This window comes from Ptiloglossa arizonensis, chromosome 1, assembly GCF_051014685.1.
Source record: "Ptiloglossa arizonensis isolate GNS036 chromosome 1, iyPtiAriz1_principal, whole genome shotgun sequence".
NCBI classification, from domain to species: domain Eukaryota; kingdom Metazoa; phylum Arthropoda; class Insecta; order Hymenoptera; family Colletidae; genus Ptiloglossa; species Ptiloglossa arizonensis.
The window spans coordinates 1,760,315-1,780,602 of record NC_135048.1 but is presented as its reverse complement, the minus strand read 5'-3'; the positions used below and the strand labels follow the sequence as shown (position 1 = coordinate 1,780,602).

The window sequence follows — 20,288 nt, the reverse complement described above, 5'->3', positions numbered from 1 at the left end:
CTTCGGTACACGGATAGAGATATCGACATACGATAAAAATGATTTACAAGATCAATATCTGTTGAATTGACTATTGTTATTTCGCGTTTAAAGAAACTACTACTTCGCAGTGACACAATTGGAAAATCCTGGCAAAGTCTTTTCCGTAACGCCGGGTACTTCTAATCTCGTAATTCACTCATCGACAACAAAATCGTTTCTTACAACCAACCGACGAAAGATTTTAGATATTCAAGAATGGTTAATAGGAGTTTCCGTATGTGTCATTGCGCTTCCATGATTTCCACTTCAACTTTGTACCAGTAACGTGCCACTAAAATCAGACAGTATAAATATGTACATCCTAACGAATGACTCGTTTGTATAGATGTAAAATGAATAATCCCAATCGTTACAAGTAATAATCAATGACTCTATCGATATTACCATAGTTAATAGGTGTTCAACAGCTGCTAGCATCCCACTATGGAACCTGTTGACGCTCAATTATGTCTACAATCTCGTTTTAATAAAAATCTTGTAAAGTAGAGGAAGCTATCTTTGCAGAGAATGTTCTGCAATGAGTGGTGGGGCCGAGATGGAATCGATTTTGCGTATGAAAATAAATTGGAAACATGGAATAGAATTTTTTTTCTACGAAAGGTCGTTTACGAGAAAATTGATTTGAAAATGCTTGGGATACGCGCGATTAAACTCGATTTAACGAATACGACCAAGAATATCTATCGCATTTCTGCATAATATTTGGAAATAACAATTTGTAACACAATAAGGAAATGCAAAAAGATTCGTAAAGACAAAATTTAACTGTGAAGCGTCTAGCCTATTTAACTTCAAAGTCGATTTGCTTGGAAAAGAAGTACCATGTAAGCAAAATTTCATTTGATTTTACATTTTCAATTTATTTTTGCACGTAGAAATGTTCTAACGAAACAACGATTCATTTTCGTAGTTTACATCTCATATGTATTATACGCATTGTTTATTTTAAGCATTTTCCTCATTATTATCATTGTTTCTATGATTTATGCACATATGTACTTGTGAGGAGGACCGAATTCACGAGAACGAAACATTGAATTAAATATGCGTTTAATCGATATTATTGGCGAAAATTGAATAATTACACGTCCGATATTGAACAAATTCTTCCATGTCTTCGTTGAAAAGCTGAAAAAATTTTGTTTAAAAAATTTTCCCGCATTCCGATAGTTTTCAAGATGGCATTAAAGAAGAATGTTTGGAGGGTAGTTTCACCTCGTCAACTTGAATTTACACAGCTAAAAGAACTAAATGTTCCTCAATTTCGGTTTACAAGGAACCTGTAACATTTCATAAATATCTACCTAGGATACTTGACGGATGCACGTACATCTTGCTACTTGTCGGTAACGTGTTGCGAAATAAAATATCTAATAAGTACTGAAGACATCCAAAAGAAGTGTAAGGCTTGCACATCTTGTTGTAGAACGAAAATTCGTGTTGGTATTATCTGGGTAACGATAATACGTTACTTTCGACTGGTTTCTGAAAATTCAGCGGCCGCCATTTTAACGCGAGGTAATACCGGAGAAGTAATGTAACGCGTAACCAGCCTCGTGTCTCTGTCCCAGAATCCGCATACCAGCGGTATTTCGAATTCTACATCTTTTAGATCACGAAGTGAAGGCATACTTGCGCAAAACGGAGCAACGTTAATTTCCTGCTGATTTCGCGAGCATACCACGTGGATGAGCGGTTGAAAAGGGTGCGGTAGATGGATCGCGATCGGTCGAACATGCTTTGGTGACAGAACGGCCGCTAATTATGCGAGCCAAGCCTGCGGGATGACCTAACATACGCTCAGGCAACATTGCGGCCGTCTCGCAAACGCTTTCCTTGCGCTTCTTTTCTTGCACAGCTTCTTGATCACGCGCTAAAAATAATAGCAGACAGGCCCGACCAGACGGGCCGAAGGCGAGCGTGAATCAAACCACGAAGGAAGTAGCGGCGCGCGCTGTTCCTTAACGCGTTACTCATTTACAATTCAACGACTACGCCTGGCGATCCTGACCGCGGATGCACTTTATTTTCGGCCCGATGCGCCGAAACTCTACTTGAGATTCGTAAAAATAACCCTCCATCGGACGGTCATTTGTTTCGTTAAATCGCCAGCACCTCCGACTCTTCCAGAAACATTGGAAGCGATGTGAAATTTAACAGGGCAAACTTTCATCCCGATCGTGAACGATGTAACGTTCACGGAATCGAAATTTGCGATAAATAATGCGCAAGCCTTGACAACGGTCCGGGTAATGACGGTGCATATACATATTAAATTCTATGGACTCGATGTAAATGCGTAAGTACATTGCAACGTGCGTTTACTCGAAGATTATTCTTTCAATAGGGAATAATTAATTTCTCAAAAATAACGGTCGTTTCTCAGTTACCTATTTCTAAACAGTTCGTGTAGTTGTTACGAAAAATTTCATTTACAATATTTATAGATTTTTTAAAAAATACGCTCTTCCAGGTAAGACGATACAGCAAGTTCTCGACGTCACGAGCTAAGAATTTAGTACTACCAGTAGTATGTTAAAGAAAGTGTGGCACCGTGAGTAAGCAGAATGTAGTCAGTGTCGAATCATTTTTGCCAGTGATAGGCCTCACAAATGCTGACTAAAATGTTAGACACGGTATGACTAGCAATTCCTACCACAACTGATCTTCCTTTCTCCTTAAACTACATTTGATACGGAATCTTCGATACAAAAGTTAGTTAAAATTAAACAAGGACTGTACTCCTTTATAAAAACCAAAAACGACGAAAAGAAAACTTTGTTCAATACGCGAATACACACGTATGAATTATATATGGACAAAAGCGTAACAGAAAGCACGAGCACAACCGTGTCTCGAAGACTCGCTGTAATAGTTTATTCCTGAAAGTTTCGCAAAAATTCCAAACTCTTAAAGTCTACGATGATTATAATCGTGCAAAACGCACTTTAATGTAATAGGAATGTAACGTAACGGATCATAAAAGAGACGTTGCAACGAAGAAGCTGTTTTATATAAGAAATCATATTTATCCTTCACATAAAACTTTCATTTATAATCCGAAATGTATTAGTTTATATCCGGATAAACTTCCACACTAGAAATACATTAATCGAGAAACAGTAACTGTAATTATTAAAATCCATATCTATAATGTATTTTTTTATTTTTATCGAGTAAATGCATTTATGCTCACTAATTCATTGATGATACTCTCATGAAGATACAATGACCAATATACAATCTGTGTTTTTATTAATGAATGAAATTTGATTCCACGTACGACTTCTATCGCTCTTACTTTTAATTGTTGACCGCAGAAAGCGTAGTTATGCATACACGCGAAGAAAAAATTACTTCTTATAACCAGGGACTCCTGTTCATACAAAGAGTGAATGAAAAAAAGCAAAAAAAGTGTGTTTTGCGAAAGACAAATGGAAGGAAACAATGTTCAAATTATAACGTTAGTTTACATATGGCATTCGTCGTTAGTTTATATATATACACATAAAAATGACGTATTATAAACATTTTTATTTTATTTTATGCAAATAAAGGTGATTATTTGAGACACTATTTAATTCGCTAAAGAACATTTAATATATTCGGTTAAAAATTACAGGGAAACCGTAAAATATACAATTTCTTAAGTTTGATCCTTAACGAGTTAAATGTTTTATTAGTTACTAGTAATGAATAATAAGGTTACAAAAGAAACAGAAATATATGTAGGTAAAAATATAAATACGTATAATTTTTATTTTTAAAATCGTAGTATTAGTATTTACTAGTCGGTAACTATTTCCTTCAAGATGTAGTTAGATATATCCTAAGAACAAGGCAAGTATTAGAAATCATTTTAAAAAAAACTGATTCAAAACTGTGATTAATATAACTTATATTTATTGTGCTTAAACGATAGATCAGCTTAGTGATGTTTTTATAAACAATTATTTTAAAATCAATTAGCTAAAGATTCTTTGCTATCGAAACGCAAAGCTCTGTCGTTACGTTTTAATTCGAAATACCATTTATTATCGATAAATGATATATGATTGTGTTAACAACATTAATCATACCATCGTATAATAATATTCAATATCTAGGAGTAAAGTGACTAACGAAGATGATTTGTATTTATGCATCGCTCGTAATTTCAAAATTATATGCATCACTTAACGATGTCGCGTTTTGCAGGTTATTAAAAAGCATTTGAATGTTTCACGAAGGTAAGCTTCTACTTGAACCTTGTTTGCTGTATTCGTATTTAATCGTTAAACGACGTACTATTTATATATACAGCCACGTGTAAACCCGCGCGAGTATCCGTGTCTGTTTGATTCGTTTTTACAATTGCTTATCAAAATATATAAAACATTTCGAGTATCGTAATATCTCGAGGTACGTCTGAAGTTTAATTTTAAAGCCTGGATGAATCGGTCGGAATCACTGACCGATAAAGCGAGAGTGAACGTACTTGGAGGAACTTCCGGTTTCACGGTTAGACCACCTAAGATTGGCTCCGACAATTTAAACCGAGCGCGCCGCAACCCTGAACTCACCGACATTGGCGAATCGTGTTTACATACAGGAATCTCTCGATGATTCGTTAACTCTATAATAGTATAATTCTGTGAAGTCCTTCTACAATTCTTATACTCCATGATGTAATATCGTCAGTCTCGTCGGTCTTGAAAACGCAACGCATCTTCATCCTCGTAACGACAAATAAGAAGAGAGCCAATATTATTTGAAAATCGTTGAATCGATGAACAGGAGAAAAACCAGATGCAGCTATTTTCAGTAAATATACTTTTTCGTACTCTTCGTTAATATGCAATTGTTCTTTTAATCTAAATATAACCGCAGATGACAAAGCTGTTTTATTCTCGTTATCAATGGATGTAACATACCTGCTATCCGTGCTACTATCGAACGATGCGGATAGATCTTTCGTATGAATTTCGTAAAATGTCTCGTGACGTATAATCGAGGAACCGTTTGGAGAGGAGAGGATCTCGTACATTTTTCGCGTATACCGTAGTATCGAACACACGTTGTTCGTTGTTCCGTATCAAAGGCATTATCCGATTGCCTCGGTTCGATCTAAGAGCGAAAGTAAACAGGAAACATTTGGCAAACGTATTCACGCGATTCCGTTTACGATACGACAATATTGTAGGGTAGCGTTGTAGAGGGTCGGTACTCGCGAGGAGTACGGTTTTCCAGTAGCTCGGCTCAGCTGATCGGCTCGTGCCGCGAGAAAAGACGCGACAGTGCGTGTTAGAGCGTGCGATCGTGCGAACGACATTCACGATCGGATAACGTACGTCGGGTGAAATGCTCGAACGTGATTGCAACGCGAATGTTCCATGGCGTGGGACCCGTTGCCTGAGGATCTACGTTGCAACGTACCGAGGAATGCCACCTGTGAGTCTTACAAAACAGTGACGATTCCTTGTTCAGCGAGCTATCGGAAGGTTATCTTTCGACTAATTTTGTGACGAAGCGGGTACTATCGTTACTCGAGAATTTGTGCCAGAAAGAAATCGTGAAACTTCATTTTCCGAGGAACATACAGTTACTTCGTCTAATTCGATCGAAAAAGTTGATTACCGGTTTATTTACACTTTTCGTTTTACACGTCGTAAATCGTCGATTTTCATCTGTTGGTTCGGTGACTACTCGTCTTTAGAAGTTAAAGTAGATATAAATTTTTCAAATTCAAATCACCCGTGAGAATCGAATCGAGTTACACTATTTTAACTTGAGAGAATATAGTTTATATATGCAACAAACAAGATTGGTTTTGTTACAAATATAAGGGCAGATCAAATGTTTGTGCAACAGTTTTACGTATAAAATTACAAACAACGAATGAATAACGGAAACGTTGGAAAGCCAAAAGAGCTAACCATCATTAGGTAAGGACCGATTTTGCTTAAAATCGAATCAAATCTTGAGACGAGAATATCAAATTTAAATATAAAGTTTCAAGGAGAGGAAGGATGAAAGATGAAAGATGATCCTCGAATCGATCGATAATAAAATTTCAAATAATCGTTAAAAATTAAATTATCAGTTGTAAAACAGAACGACACGACAGAGCGTATATACATTAATTTCAATTGTTCGTAAGATAAGAAAAGTTAAATTACTTCAAAATTAAATTACTCCTAAACTTCTTAGGAGTTCGATCATTAGTAAATTTGCATTTTGCAAATTCGCATCGACCGGAACTCCTATCATCAATGACATAGTATGTTTGATAGTGGAAGTTGTGACAATGATCGTATATTTGTATCGATAACTCGGTTCTCACTGACAAAACCTAATTCGACCTTGATTCTACGTAGCACGCTAACTGTGAAACGTGTCATGAATTTGAAGTAACGCCTTTAATGTATTCATTTACATCGAATCCAGCCGCATTTATAAACATCTTTCGGTAAAATAACAGCAGTTGTTACAACATGGGACCACCTTTGCTTTCTAATGATACAACCCCGTAAACCGTACAACTGAACATTATTTTCACGTTAAAAATTATGTCAACGACGTTATTGTAAAATTAAATTCAAACGTACATACATATATGTACACGTTCTACATTCGTATGTACGTAAATCTATGTGTATCGTTAATCGTTATTCTCGTAAATAAGTAACAATTATTCTAACGTGAGATCAGCTTCGCCGTTTGCCGAATATTTTAAACCATCGTTACGAAGAGTAAAAGCAAGAAACACGATACTTGGGAATAATTCGAGAATTTTAACGGGGTTGACACGTTGACAAGAAAACGATACGATTCTACTCACTCGTAACGAACTGTCACTGTTCCTCTTTTGTTTACCTCCTTTCGCGTCGTCGTATTTTCATTGATATGTGTGCGCGAGCCAGTCTTCTCAATTTACCGTTCTTCTAATTCTCATTAATCACTGTATCCACAAAACAATTTCGACTATTTCGCATGTAACTTAATTTTCGAATTCTTTGGTATCGCGCGGGAATCCATATGGCAAATATTCTTTCGTACACCACAGAAAACATTCGCTGACACGAACGTGCCAATAAATGAACGCTGATTTCACGACTCAGAAAATTTTTAAGTCACCGCTACTTCGATGCTGACCTCTCTGTTATACTCCGGTAAGCTTTTTATTTCTCTTTTACTTGCAAGTTATTCCTTGGATCGTGTTCCTCTTCGACCACTACAGACCACCGAGGAGCAAAAATAGACTTAGCGAAACAATAGAAAAATGAATCGAAGGAATATACCGCGGAACGTACATTGAATATTTGCACAAAAGTTTATCGTATAATAGACAAGTGTAGATTAACGGTGCCGGTATTATTAAACATACAAAGGGACGCTAATATTTCAATATCGAATCAAGAACGAAGAAGATGAAGAGAACGTATTTTACGATAATAAAAGAACCGGGCATAATTAAGTTTATTCTACAAAATAAAATAAAGTAATGGGAATATAACATTTTTATTTATATACTATCAACAGCCATCGTCCGTTGGAACTTTACGCGTCTTTCCATACAAAAATCCACTCACACGCATACCACAAAAATACCACTTAAATGACCAGATGCACGTACATACATATGCGTATCGTGCACTATGTAGAACATACACACTATTACGCACCCATTGCATGTACATACACACCACATCATAGACAGAGAAGCACATGCGTAAAAATAGTTTTATCGTTAACATAACGATACTATTAAAATGATTGGAAAAAAATATACAAGATGCGATCAAACATGTATCTTCGACATGAAACACGAGTGCAACTGTTGCTCCTATTACCCAGTATTGCGCCCATATACCCCCGAACGAGCATTTTATAGAGAAAATGATTTTCCATAGATTTTACCGTGTCTAGAGTAACAGCTAAGATGCGCACAATTTTTCACGATTAATTGTTGTTATCGATGTTAAAAGACCCGCTTGATGGTTTCGTTATTTCGAAGGTACCATAATTCCACACAAATAATCTCCGAGCAGAAGTAACTAGTTCTTCTTAAATAGCACAGCCAGAAAAGAAGCGTTTGTCCGCTATCATAGCATCATCGACAGTTATGTCAACCCTGAATTCTCTTATATCTAGTGAAAAACCTAAGATTTATTACATTATTATAAACGGACCAATTACAACAGTATAGTGTTCACCACAATATATACTTTCTTAAAATCTATCAATGCTCAAATCGATAGAAAAAGGAACGATCGTTCGATGGAATAGATTCCCAGAGAATTCTTAAACCTTACGTGAATAAAACGAGAATAGAGTAAGGCGACGATGCAACTAGAAGTTTCTGTATCAAGAAAAACGAAGTAAGGGGGGTATCTGAAGCAAATTCTTACATAAGGGTTGCGTATACAAGTAAATCGCACAATTAGTTACGTGTAACTGTCTATCGAAGTTATAATTGATGTATCATAGTACTCGGCGCGATACAGCGCGATACAATTAATTATAAAAATAAAAGCTTTCACGGAAAAACGGTGCATCTTACGTAGCACGTGAAACGTTACGCGAATATATTCTTGCTCGAGCGAGTTAGCGTTCTAAAAATTGCAAAGTGTCGGGAATCCTTTCGGAGCAGCATCGTTTTGACGACTGAGCCGCGCTATCTCTTCCTTTGGCTTTCGTGTGCCCGATATACCTCGTGTATTGAATATTGCGCCAGACAACGAGAGTGGTTCTGGGTGGTCCTTGTGCGGCCGAAATGTTAAGCAGAAAGGGCGAAACGGACAGCAAGATGGTCACAGAAAGAGTGAGATAAAGAGAGAGAGAAAACCTCGGGGACCCTATTGGGTTCTTGGCGTGCCTTTCGTACTCCTGGAATGTGGCCGATGTCTCTATCCGCTTCTTGCAACCGTCGCGATCGCGGGGACCACACGAATCGATAATTGCCTGTTTCGAAAAATTGCTCCCGCCTTTTCCACTTGGGCCAGTTAAACGTCGTTTTTCTGAGCAATGTGCCGGTACGCGGCTCGAATTCGCTCGCGTAATACCGAACGCGAAATCCCGACCGGTTGTAGAATCGAAACCCTTGTACGCGCGTCCACCGTCAGGATACTGTGAACCAGAAGGTCCAACGAACTCCGCGCTAAATATCGAGCCAAGCGATGAATCTTTGGCTTTTTCTCTTTCCATTGCAATAACCCAGTGTACCTGTTTCTCTAACACGTGCAATTCAGATTACAATAATCTCGATACTATATACCTAAATATTAAACAAACGAACGCGTTCATGGAACATTAGGCGTAGACACTAGAAAACAAGTACACAACATTCAAGTTTACCCAAAGAAGAATCTTGATTATCCGAACTTGTCGAGGATCGGGATATTCAAGGGTGAAATAAGGGGTACCTTTTTTCCGACTACTGAAAACTGTTTACAATATTGGCTTATCATTGATACAATTAATAATTTTCTAGAAAACAGTTCCTATACAGGAGGGTTTAACAAAGTTTGTTTGCGTTACGAAAATGGCCTAAGTTGGTTAGCTTTTGTATTTGTTGAGCTAGAAGACACGCAAGGAATTAAAAATTGACAAAGATCGAAACAATCCATCTGTTCTTATTAATAATGAAAAAACGGTGTCAGATATTGTTATAATTCTAAATTAACGGATGGATAGTAGAAACGCTCTCTACAAGCTTTTGAAATTTCAAGTCGAAAGCTCTATTCATTTTTAAGATATCTGTGTAAACTTTGAAAGCGTGGTTCCGAGAAAAACGTAAAAAAGTTTTCGACCTCCACTTTTGGTCACAACACACCGTCCTCTTCAAACTTTCTCACGACATTGTCAATTCTCGTAATTTCGGCCTAATATTTTCCTAGAAAATTGTTAAGATTACAAACGTTACGAAAAACAAAACATTATTATTTTCAGCAACGTATCCTTATACCCTTTCTTCATTTCTGATGTAGTCTCCCTTAATCTGTTCAATACCTGTTTCATTATTAATCGTTATGCTGCATACAAGTCACTATATTACACAATTTTCGTCACAATTTCGTTAAATGACAATTTACAAATTAAATTTTCGGTTTAACTAAATATAGTTATACACTAATGATATTCTGATATTCTCGTTTACTGTAGTTTAATATTTTACATAAAATTGTAGAGAATAATGGAAATATTGTCGTAATATAACCATCACCAGTTATTATTTTTGACAAATTATATTAACGACGGCATTGAAAAATTAAATGCCAATGTTCATACATTCTTGTGTATCGTCAACCGCGATTCTATCATATTTATGGACGTGATTATTTGACTTTGTGTGTTTCTACGAAATCGATTAATCCTAGGGCGCACATAATTCGTAGGTACGGGATTAGTATAACTTGTTTTTGATTTCATTGTATGTAACAATGTAGTTTAAACCGCCGACCTTATTCAATTTACTCTTTATCCTATTACAAGAACCGTGTCCTAATTACGGTTTAGAGTGCTCGCATTATATCCCGGAACAGGAGATTAGCAGAAGTGGATTAGGTTCAAGTAGGGTGGACTTTAAGGGCGGCAAAGTGTTGAGCCGAATGTTTAAACATTTGCTCTTGTATAAGAACTGTAGATACTTGTCCGCAATTTAGATTGCAGGTATATATGTATTCTTACGTATTTAACAAAATCGATTGTATACAAAAATTAAAACACTGTGGTAAAAAAAATTTTATTTTGGAATATCGAATAACTAGATTGCCTATCACAAAAAAAAATATTTTTATGTGAAATAAATTTAGTAAAAGTAAATATGTAGGAAACTTTTAATTCGATTGAACAAAATTTTAAAGACATGTATAAATAAGATTCTACGAATTTTTATTTTTATTTTCACATTCACGAAAATAAATAAATAAAGGAAACATGGAAGTATATATTCGTATACGTTAATGTTATAAGACATTATTTATATAGGAGAAGCAATTATTTTCTTGAAACTAATTAAATATAACAGTTCTTTTAGACCTTCTTGAACTCATGTTAAGTGACTGGAATGTATGTAGGTCTAAATTATAGATATCCCTTATTTTGTTCGATATAAGCGAAATGGAGACAACCGATATCGTTAATGTATTGTAATTTCCTATAATGACTTCCGTTTTTCCATGACTTCTTTTTTACATTATTATAGCAATGTTTTAATTAAATCGAAACTGATTCGAAAATCGTCCAAGTAATAGCTTCTCTGGTAATGAAAACAAATGAGAAAGAGTAACACATATTTATCATAATATTATAAAATAATATAAACACAAATTTTTTATAAAATGAAAAACATTTAGTTCAAAATATTTAGATAAGAAAGAAATATAAAATAGAAATAAAAATATAAACGAACGAAAAAGAATCGTAGAATAAATACCGATATTATTCACTCTTTGTTAACTAATACTTTAATGTTCTGCATTTTTCGTGACACAATCACACAATCTATATAATATAACTAGTTTAAAGATATTGGTTTTGTGTTTATACATTCTATTGTTCAATTTTCTTTTTATTTATCAAATATACGACTTATTGCCTTATCTATGATGGTTGTAACTTAAATCGCGTAACTGGCCAACATCTGATTTAAAAAGGCATTTTAAAATTTACCACGATCGGCCAAAATTGAACTCGATTTGTACATATTTAAGATTGTTACTTAATAAAACAAGCCACGTGAATTCGCATAATTTTCTAGTATCTCTTTAAAATGATTCGACCGAAGTAATGTTCGTCCCGCTTAATAGTCGATGGTCAGGTTGCAGAATTCTGACAATTCTCTTCCATTTCCATCGAAGTGATTATCGGTTATGAGGACAGGCATCACGCGCTGATGCGTGACTGCACGTGTAACAACGTACTACGAAGTTAGGCTAATTTGCATAGCTAACATGCCCCATGCGTCAATCTTGCAAAAGTCGTGCAAAATGAATTTGTCATCGCGCACCAGTTGCATACCCTGGCGCTCTCTCAGCTTTCGGCGGAAAATACGGGCGCCTTTTAGGAAACAAATAACAACTTTGAGTCATTAATTAATGAGTTAATATCACTGTCCTCTCATTTCGGTGCTCTTTTTTTTTTCTTCGTTGGACATGCGCTACGAGAATGTGTGCATTTTCTACGTAAAATTGACTAGTCACCACTTAACTTCGACACCGTACACTTGAACCGAAAGAAAAATCTTGCTTGCAAATAGTGGACAAACTGGATGGTGACGGGTGACGCACACTAAAGAATGCGTGAAATTAACGTTTCACGTCAACGATGACAGATTTGTGAAATAACGTTACGCGATTACTAATTTCAGTCTATTCGTAGCTACGTAATAGTTTGCTGTTTGCTTCATTTACTTAAATACTATCCAAGTATTCGTTCCATCTTGTCGATTGATATTTTTATTTTGTATCTATGAGCAGGAAAAGGAGTCAATGATCTGCGCGTGACTATTTAAAAAATGAAAGAGAAGAAAAGAATGAATGTATTGGTAAATTTGTTCGATCCATAATTCAACACAATACTTAAGTATGCAACCGAGAAGGTTTTATTAAATTCTTTACCAATTAGTGAATATGGAGAAAATATTTATTCGACTCTTTTATGGAAAATTTAGCTGCCTTGAAGATTTATTTGGAACAAATTTTAACATTTTTGCAAACAACGAATACATTATAGAAAAATCAAAGAAGTACAAGAGACAATGATAACGAATAATGATAACATTATCATTTTAAACTTTGTATATGGTTTCATTAAAATTCATTCAGTCGTTTAAACACGATCGTGTTGATTACTAGTTGCAAGTTGCATGCAGCATACATTTCTTAAACATTAAACGACAAAACTGCAGTAATTTCTAGATACTTGAAACAATTTTACCTCAGATAATTGGAACAGACTAATGACGATTCCAAGCAAGATCAATGAGATAAATGATAATTAAAATTTGTATATTTGACACTGTATCTTCATACAGATATTATTAAATTGATGATGTTTTCCCGATGAAAATAAATCCAAATACAATCGTATTCGGACAACTTTTAATTATACGTTAATTTCAAAAATAATGTTACAGTCACCGTGTGTGTTTTGAAAAGCATAAACTAAAACACAGATCACTCACTTATAGAGTAGAAATATATTTGTCGTTTCACGCAGGGAGGCTGATGGATTAAATAAGGTCGATTATACGGCTACAAGTGATTGCAAAATTTTGAAAAATTATTAAAACTACATATAATTGAAAATAGTTTGGCGGAGATGATGTCAATTTTTATTGAAAGAAGCTAATCGGCCCATAGATAATACTGTTCTAAAAATTGAAGGAAAAATATAAGAATTATAATCTTAATTAGAGAATTACTTGTCACGTACACGTGCCTTATCGGTCTTGATTGCAAACCGCCTCGTTCTCTTCTTTGAACGGTATGTGTATAACTCGGCCTTAACACGAGATAGAAAAAGTCTATTCCTGGAAGGAATATCTGACCTTCCCCGGATAACTGAAATATTAAGAACCCAATTTCGATTCGTTTATTCGAACACAACTATATGCTATTAATACAATGTAGTGTATGGAACATTACCAGAATAAAAAAATTGGACGTGAAAATAATGTTGACAAGAAAATAAAACTTAATATAACGGAAATATATATATATATATATATATATATATGTGTGTGTGTGTCAAAAAAGTTATCGATAAAATTTGGTACAATGCTGAAAGCATGCTGTACGAATGATCACACAGTGATGAATTTTTAGCGTTTAGAAAATAACGCGTGATAAAGATACAAAGTTATAAATTATTTAAAGAGCGTAACATTTCGAGTAATCATACGTTTGTAAATACGTTGTATATTGTCCGAACCAAATAGCCATGTATATCTAGGTTTCTCCGTTATCGTTGAGAATTGTAATTCCGATGTGGCACCTTAGATTATGCCATATACGGAGAATGGCCTGTTCATAGATATATGTACGTATGTAGCACGGAATACAGGATTTCTAACGAAGCTACTGAAAAAATAAAAATGCGTGAGGTCGATCACGTACGGTGCTGCTTTAATTAAAATGCGACAGCTTGTAGAGTTTATCACTGACAAGGTGCATGCCATCTTATTAAATAAACGTCAAAGATGATAATCAGATTCTGAAATACGAATGAACGATTTTGATGATTATAAATACAGCATTTCATTCTCCGAAACATAATTTCGACGGGGTATTTCCAGATTATTTCAATCCTCTACAAGCAACATCGAACGTAAGAGCGAACTAAATTAACGTGCAGTACTGCAACGTGCAGCTTTGCGGTATAACACGAACATCATTCGAATTGTTGTCTTCGATAGTAATTACTAAGAGTGTTAAATAAAAAATAAGAGTGTTTTGTGACACGTGTAGACACTTTGATCGAGTAAATATTTGACCTATCCGTCTCGAATTATTATGTATTTCTAACGCTACATTTACTTAATAAACCGCCTTTTTGTACGACTATCTACGCAGACTTTATGCGAGTTGAAACGTCCTCTTATCAATAACAAAATCCACGTGACTTTGTCGGTTAAAGATAGTCACGTATTGACAATTAAATTCTTATAAAATGTCTGCATTCGGCATTATCGTGGTCTACAAACGTGACAGTTTCAAATACGGTTGCTTCTGTATCAATTCTTTGTAGAAGTGGCAAGAGACGAGTTGATGCGCCAAAGGCTTTTCAAAGTCATAATCCGAAAGAATTGTTCGAGACGAGAGAATCTCGGCGCGGCGCGACCTCCGGAGAGTATCGAAGGAACCTCGAATTGGCACGCGTACTTCCCTAAACGACAAGCTGCATAATCCTATAAGAGTTGAGTAACAATAGAGAGGACTTAACGATTGTGTGGTACAGGGTTCGGTTAAGTCCGAACCGTGCACTCTAGGTAGCCCTGCTGGTGTTTGACCCTTTTATGACGCTTCAATCGAGATTAATCAGCGGTTTAAGCTCTCGGATTAACTCGACGGAGACCTGCGTTTCCGAAAAGGTGCAATGGCGGATTACTCGAAATAATCGGATAAGACAATGTTGTTAATACATCAACCGTTGGAAACTAGATAGAATCTGGAAGCAAATGTTCGCACAATTTATACCTTCGACGAACGAAGTGTGAAACAGGTCGACTTGTTTCAAAAATTAATTAGAGACATCGATATAAGAATATTGTAGCATTCGATCCAGAGGAATATAGGTTCGGTCTTAAAAAATTTGAACAATTAATTTTACGAAAAACGATAAATTATCAATGTGTTCCTTATTGTTAACTTTGTCTTCAATTGTTTTTACCGATTCGGAATACGGTAAACAATAACGTATCGGATGAAGTTACGAAAGGAAGAATTTAATGAAAAATTTAAATATTACAAACAATGTGTCGTGGAATATAGTCGATCGTTGAAATATTTAAAAATAGCGCACAATCCACCGAATGCGTAAAAGCAACAATTTCACTGATACGATTCAACAACATTCTTTTTTTATTAAATATGGTTCAACGTATCTTCCTTTATGAGTACAAGCTGAAAATTAGATTTCAATTGTTGAAACGTCAGAGTAGATTCCACGTTTGTATCTCTTTTTCGTTCTATCTACAGTACGGTTCGCATTATAAAGTTTCAACGCCGTACAAGATATCCATCTTCTCATTATATAACGTAAAATATTCCTATGTATCGAGGTTTGCGTACGTAGTCATACTTTGTGGCATTTCTTGGATGTTGTGCACTTGACCCCGAAAATGAAACGTGACGTGGTCAGCGTACGCTTCTGCTCTCGTAGGCACGAAACCTTTCGCAACTATTGGCGATTCCAGCGTAATCGTTGCGAAAATTGCTACGTCACTCGGTTAACCAGCCTATACCGTAAACCGATACCAGCGAAAGTAGAAGGAAGACGCGGAGACGGTTGACCCCGATTCAAAATTTATCCCTTCTACGTTCGAGATTGATTCTATTTCTATCCTAAAATCTTTCCGCGCTTCTCGAAGACTTTGATCTCCTTATGACGTCACACGGTTAATCAGACACGGCTGTACTACCTGTCGTAATCCGTGGCACCAAAACCCACAAACCGTTATTACGATGTCCTACTCGGAACGTGATTTCCAAAGACAACGTAATAGAAATCGTTTAGTCTCGCTGAGATTTTCTTAATCGATCCTTTGCAAATTGCTATTAATTACATCTTAATAAGAATCTAATCCGAAACAATTGGAGCAGTGTTTCCGTGAGAAATTGATCGGAGTTGGGCACATTTTTACCTGGATAACGAATAGCGAGTAACGTTTTATCTGGATCATCTTTTATCCGCACGTGACGAATAAAATTTGTAACAAACGTGTAACAAATTTATACATTCTTAAATTTTATCAATTTATAACAAGTGTACGACAAAATTCGCAAGGTATAAAAATTTATTTAAAAAAATGTCATTATTTTGATTAAAATATTATTACATTGAATGAATTTTTCCGTTTATAGAAAAATTTCCGACAAATTTAAGTAACAAACACCACGGTAGTAACGCACACACACGGCACACTTTTACCAGTTTCGTTCTCTAAGGAATCCAGCTATGTTACGTAGCACCTTTTTCGATCTCGCGAATAATCCTTTATTCGAATAAACTTTTATCGGGATAAATTCTTAGGTAGATAAACTTTTGTACGGATAGGTACATTTTTCCGCGTAGCACGATAAACATTTTTATCCGGATTAACAGTTTTATTCCTGACGGGAGAACGTTGCGTAGAATGACGATTATTCGGATAATTAATCGGACGTAAAGATACCCGGAAAGAGTGAAAATTAAAAAGGGAAGAAATCGAAATTTCACTCAGTCGTTCATTGAGTTTCGATCCACGCGAACGAATCGATATCGTGCAGATCGATTCGTTCGGATATTCGTACAGCTCGAAGACATCGTACAAAAATAATTGAATTAATAGAAATTTATTCCCTCTCCGGTGTTGGTTTCCTTCCTTTCGGAAGTGCGAGCGCTCGTCGCTATCGAATAACTTCCAAATCGCATTCCTATGGTATACGGGGGGTTTCACGCAGAAGATACGTCAGAGATACGTAAGAGAGCCAGTGAAAGGAAACGTCACCACTGATTTCAGGTGGGAGGAACAAGTAGGTATGGGGTAAGTTTTAGGTGGGGATAGCGAGTACCGAAGTAGGGACATCAGAAACACGAGAGGGGTACACCGCCAGCTGAATATGAAAGAAAAAAACTCGATCTCGAGCGAGATATTACAACAAGAAAAAATATTCTAAAACGACAATCGCACAAACATTACGATCGCGTACACGATCATCTATAGAAATAATCGTTTATTCTTTCGGCCTTACTTATCACCGAAGAAGAACTATTATTTTGCTACCAAGTTTCGATCCGTACGGAATCGATGTTACGAAAATATAACAATTTCCGAATAAACAACTGCGATCGGTCATGGACGAAGAACGGTGTTTTTTTTTTTTTTTTTTTTTTTTTTCATTTTTTTGGTATCGAAAATTACGATACCAAAAAATACGACGAAGGTCGTATCGAGGAAAAAATATCTATTATCACGAACGTTCACGGAATGCGTTAATAATAGATTACCAGATGTACACCTATGGAAATGAATCATACGGTTACGATAACTTTTCCGTAATACTTCCACTCTTGGGAATAAAAAATAGACACCTCGATAAAAGGAATCGATGTAAATCGCTCATTGTCATTGTCATCTTCGTCCAGCATTCTCGCGACACGCTTGTTATCATTGTAATCTCGAGTGTAATTTATCTACGCTGTTTCACGAGCTGCGAAACACCGTAATTATTACTATTATCGTCATCTTCTCTATTATTAGCGTTGTTCGTCGTTGTTATGTCTACGGAACCGTACGCAAGATGTACGCACGGACGAGCGAGCATAGGTTCGCTCGGACTCGATCGAAAGTCGCGAGTCGCCATTGCCGCTTATTAATTGCACGTTCGAGAAGCGACCCTCTTTGTTGATGCTGTGTGGAAGACTCTCATTTCACAGCGACGTGCCGAGAATAACGATCTGCCTCGCGTCTTTGTTAACGACGATAATTAACAAAGTCGCACATATGACACCGCTAATGACGTATACGGTGAACCGCGCGGGATGCCCCCACGGAAAGCCTGCTCTCGAATACGATTAATTTATAAAAACACATTAACGCACCGCTGATTCTCACGGAGGAGCGAACCGGCTAACGACGTGTGTTCCGCTGCGAGCACGGAAAAAGAGCTCGCGTGCCAACGACGGAACGTTCGTGCAGCTGCGAGGACCGAGCCTTACGGACGACATACCACCGAGAAGTCTCCTCAGGGTACACACAGCGGCCTCTTCGGCGCAACTGCCTGCGAACTTTTGAAAAATTTGTCGGCTAACAATCGGTACGATACCGGTAAGAATGTTACACTCGCGCAAAGGAAATATCAACGGAATGGACGAAACATCGAAGCTCGCGACAAACTGTCCCTCTGTGGTACATTTCTACGCGTTTTCGAGTAAAGACGAAAAATATTTTCCGCGAACCGATGGTGATACATCGTCTCTGTACACGTGCAAGAAATTCGTCGAGAAGGAAGAGAGAAGAATCGGAAAAGGAAGGTTCGTTTTTCGAAATTTCTTCGACCTTACGGGAAGATTTCGCACTCGTCCAGCATCCGTGATCGGGCAAAATTGGGAAAGGAAAAACAATCGGACAGGATCGGTTCCGAGGCTCGGTCCAACTCGATCTTCGATGATCTGTAGCAGATGGTATCGCGCTGCACCTGTGGGTGCAAGGTTGAACGAGCTGTGGAGCGTGCCAGTGTAGCATCGAGTTTCCAGCAGGCTGATCGTGAGACGAAGTCGAGATCGTTTCGTTTAGATGCCCGGCTTCTACTACGACGAACGGTGGGGATAAACCGATGGAAGGCGTTTAGTGGGGATGGTTGGTCGCTCGCGGGGAGTTATGAATGAGTCGTGGAGTCCTGACCCACGAGTCGCGCGTGGTGGGGGTTGCGGCAGTGGCGAGCGTGAAATAAAGAGGAGGGCAGCCGATGGGTGCCGAAGGCGGCAGCGGAGGAGGCAGAGGAGTAGAAGGAAAGGACCACGGGGGTGGGGGAGAAAGAAGAATAGAAGAGAAGCAAAGAGTAATAAGGCGCGAAGGAGACGGAGAAAGAGCGAGCGAGCGAGCGATCGAGGAAGGGCAAAGATGGTGGGGATACTTGGGATTGACCGAAAGCGGGGTGCGGGCCACGTGCTTCGGTGCCTTTACAATCGTATATAGGCACCGGTCACCGACTGGCCACTACCATACACTGATAGTCATATACTCGGGGCGCACGAGATAAAAAAGGGAAAGAACGCCGGCCAAGGAAGAAGAAGGAAAAGAGGAAGGAAAGAAAGAAGAAAGAGAATACAATAGATAGAGAGGGAACGGGCAAGAGAAACGACCTACCGACAACCAAGCAGACAGAAGTCCACCTTCCACTTCCATTCCCTTACGCAGGTTCACTCCTACTATAACGACGAACGAACAGCCTGCCTCTGCTCGCTCGCCTGCCTATAGCTGGCTTCTCCTTCTCTGTTTCTATACCGACCTACCTACCTACCTTCTCTGCGCCGTGGTTAACTCGACAGAGGCGAGAGGTGATACACTCGATACACTCGGCCGAACGAGGGCGACGAAGACCTCAGTCACCTCCTGACATTCGGTATGGTACAACCTTACCCCACTGTCGTGCGAGTAAAAAGGTGCCGCCAAGAGGACGGCTGAGAATACCAAAAAGACTCGAGACTCGAGACTCGGAGCTACCCGGTGAAAGGGATAACGACGGAACAAGAGCCAACGGGGAAAACCATCCGAAGGAAGACCAACGAAAGAGAACCGACCATCGCACGGGACCACCCTTAACGGTGTACCGAGCCGATTCTTTTTCCTTTACTCTCCTCTCATACTCCCCGCCATATTCTTAAACACCTACCGACCCCCACCCCTTCCTCTCTCTCTCTCTCTCTCTCTCTCTCTCTCTCTCTCTCTCTCTCTCTCTCTCTCTCTCTCTCTCTCTCTCTCTCTCTCTCTCTCTCTCTCTCTCTCTCTCTTCTTCCTCTCTCCCTCTCTCTCTCTCCCTCCCTCCCTCTTTCTCTCTCTC

General features: G+C 37.7%; 1 long non-coding RNA gene across 5 annotated transcripts in view; it reads left to right on the top strand.

Annotated features, from left to right (window-relative positions):
* Window positions 1–20,288, top strand: part of LOC143153588 (uncharacterized) — a 75,553-nt gene that overhangs the window by 32,738 nt on the left and 22,527 nt on the right. Inside the window, exons 5-7 of one of the 5 annotated variants that reach the window (XR_012993872.1) lie at window positions 1,213–1,388; window positions 1,469–2,341; window positions 2,516–3,612. The exons of 1 other annotated variant lie outside the window; for it this stretch is intronic. This is a non-coding gene — a long non-coding RNA (uncharacterized LOC143153588). Of the gene's footprint in view, window positions 1–1,212; window positions 2,342–2,515; window positions 3,613–17,986; window positions 20,209–20,288 lie in introns of those variants that run through there. 3 more of the 5 variants (XR_012993871.1, XR_012993870.1, XR_012993868.1) reach the window with 3 other exon arrangements.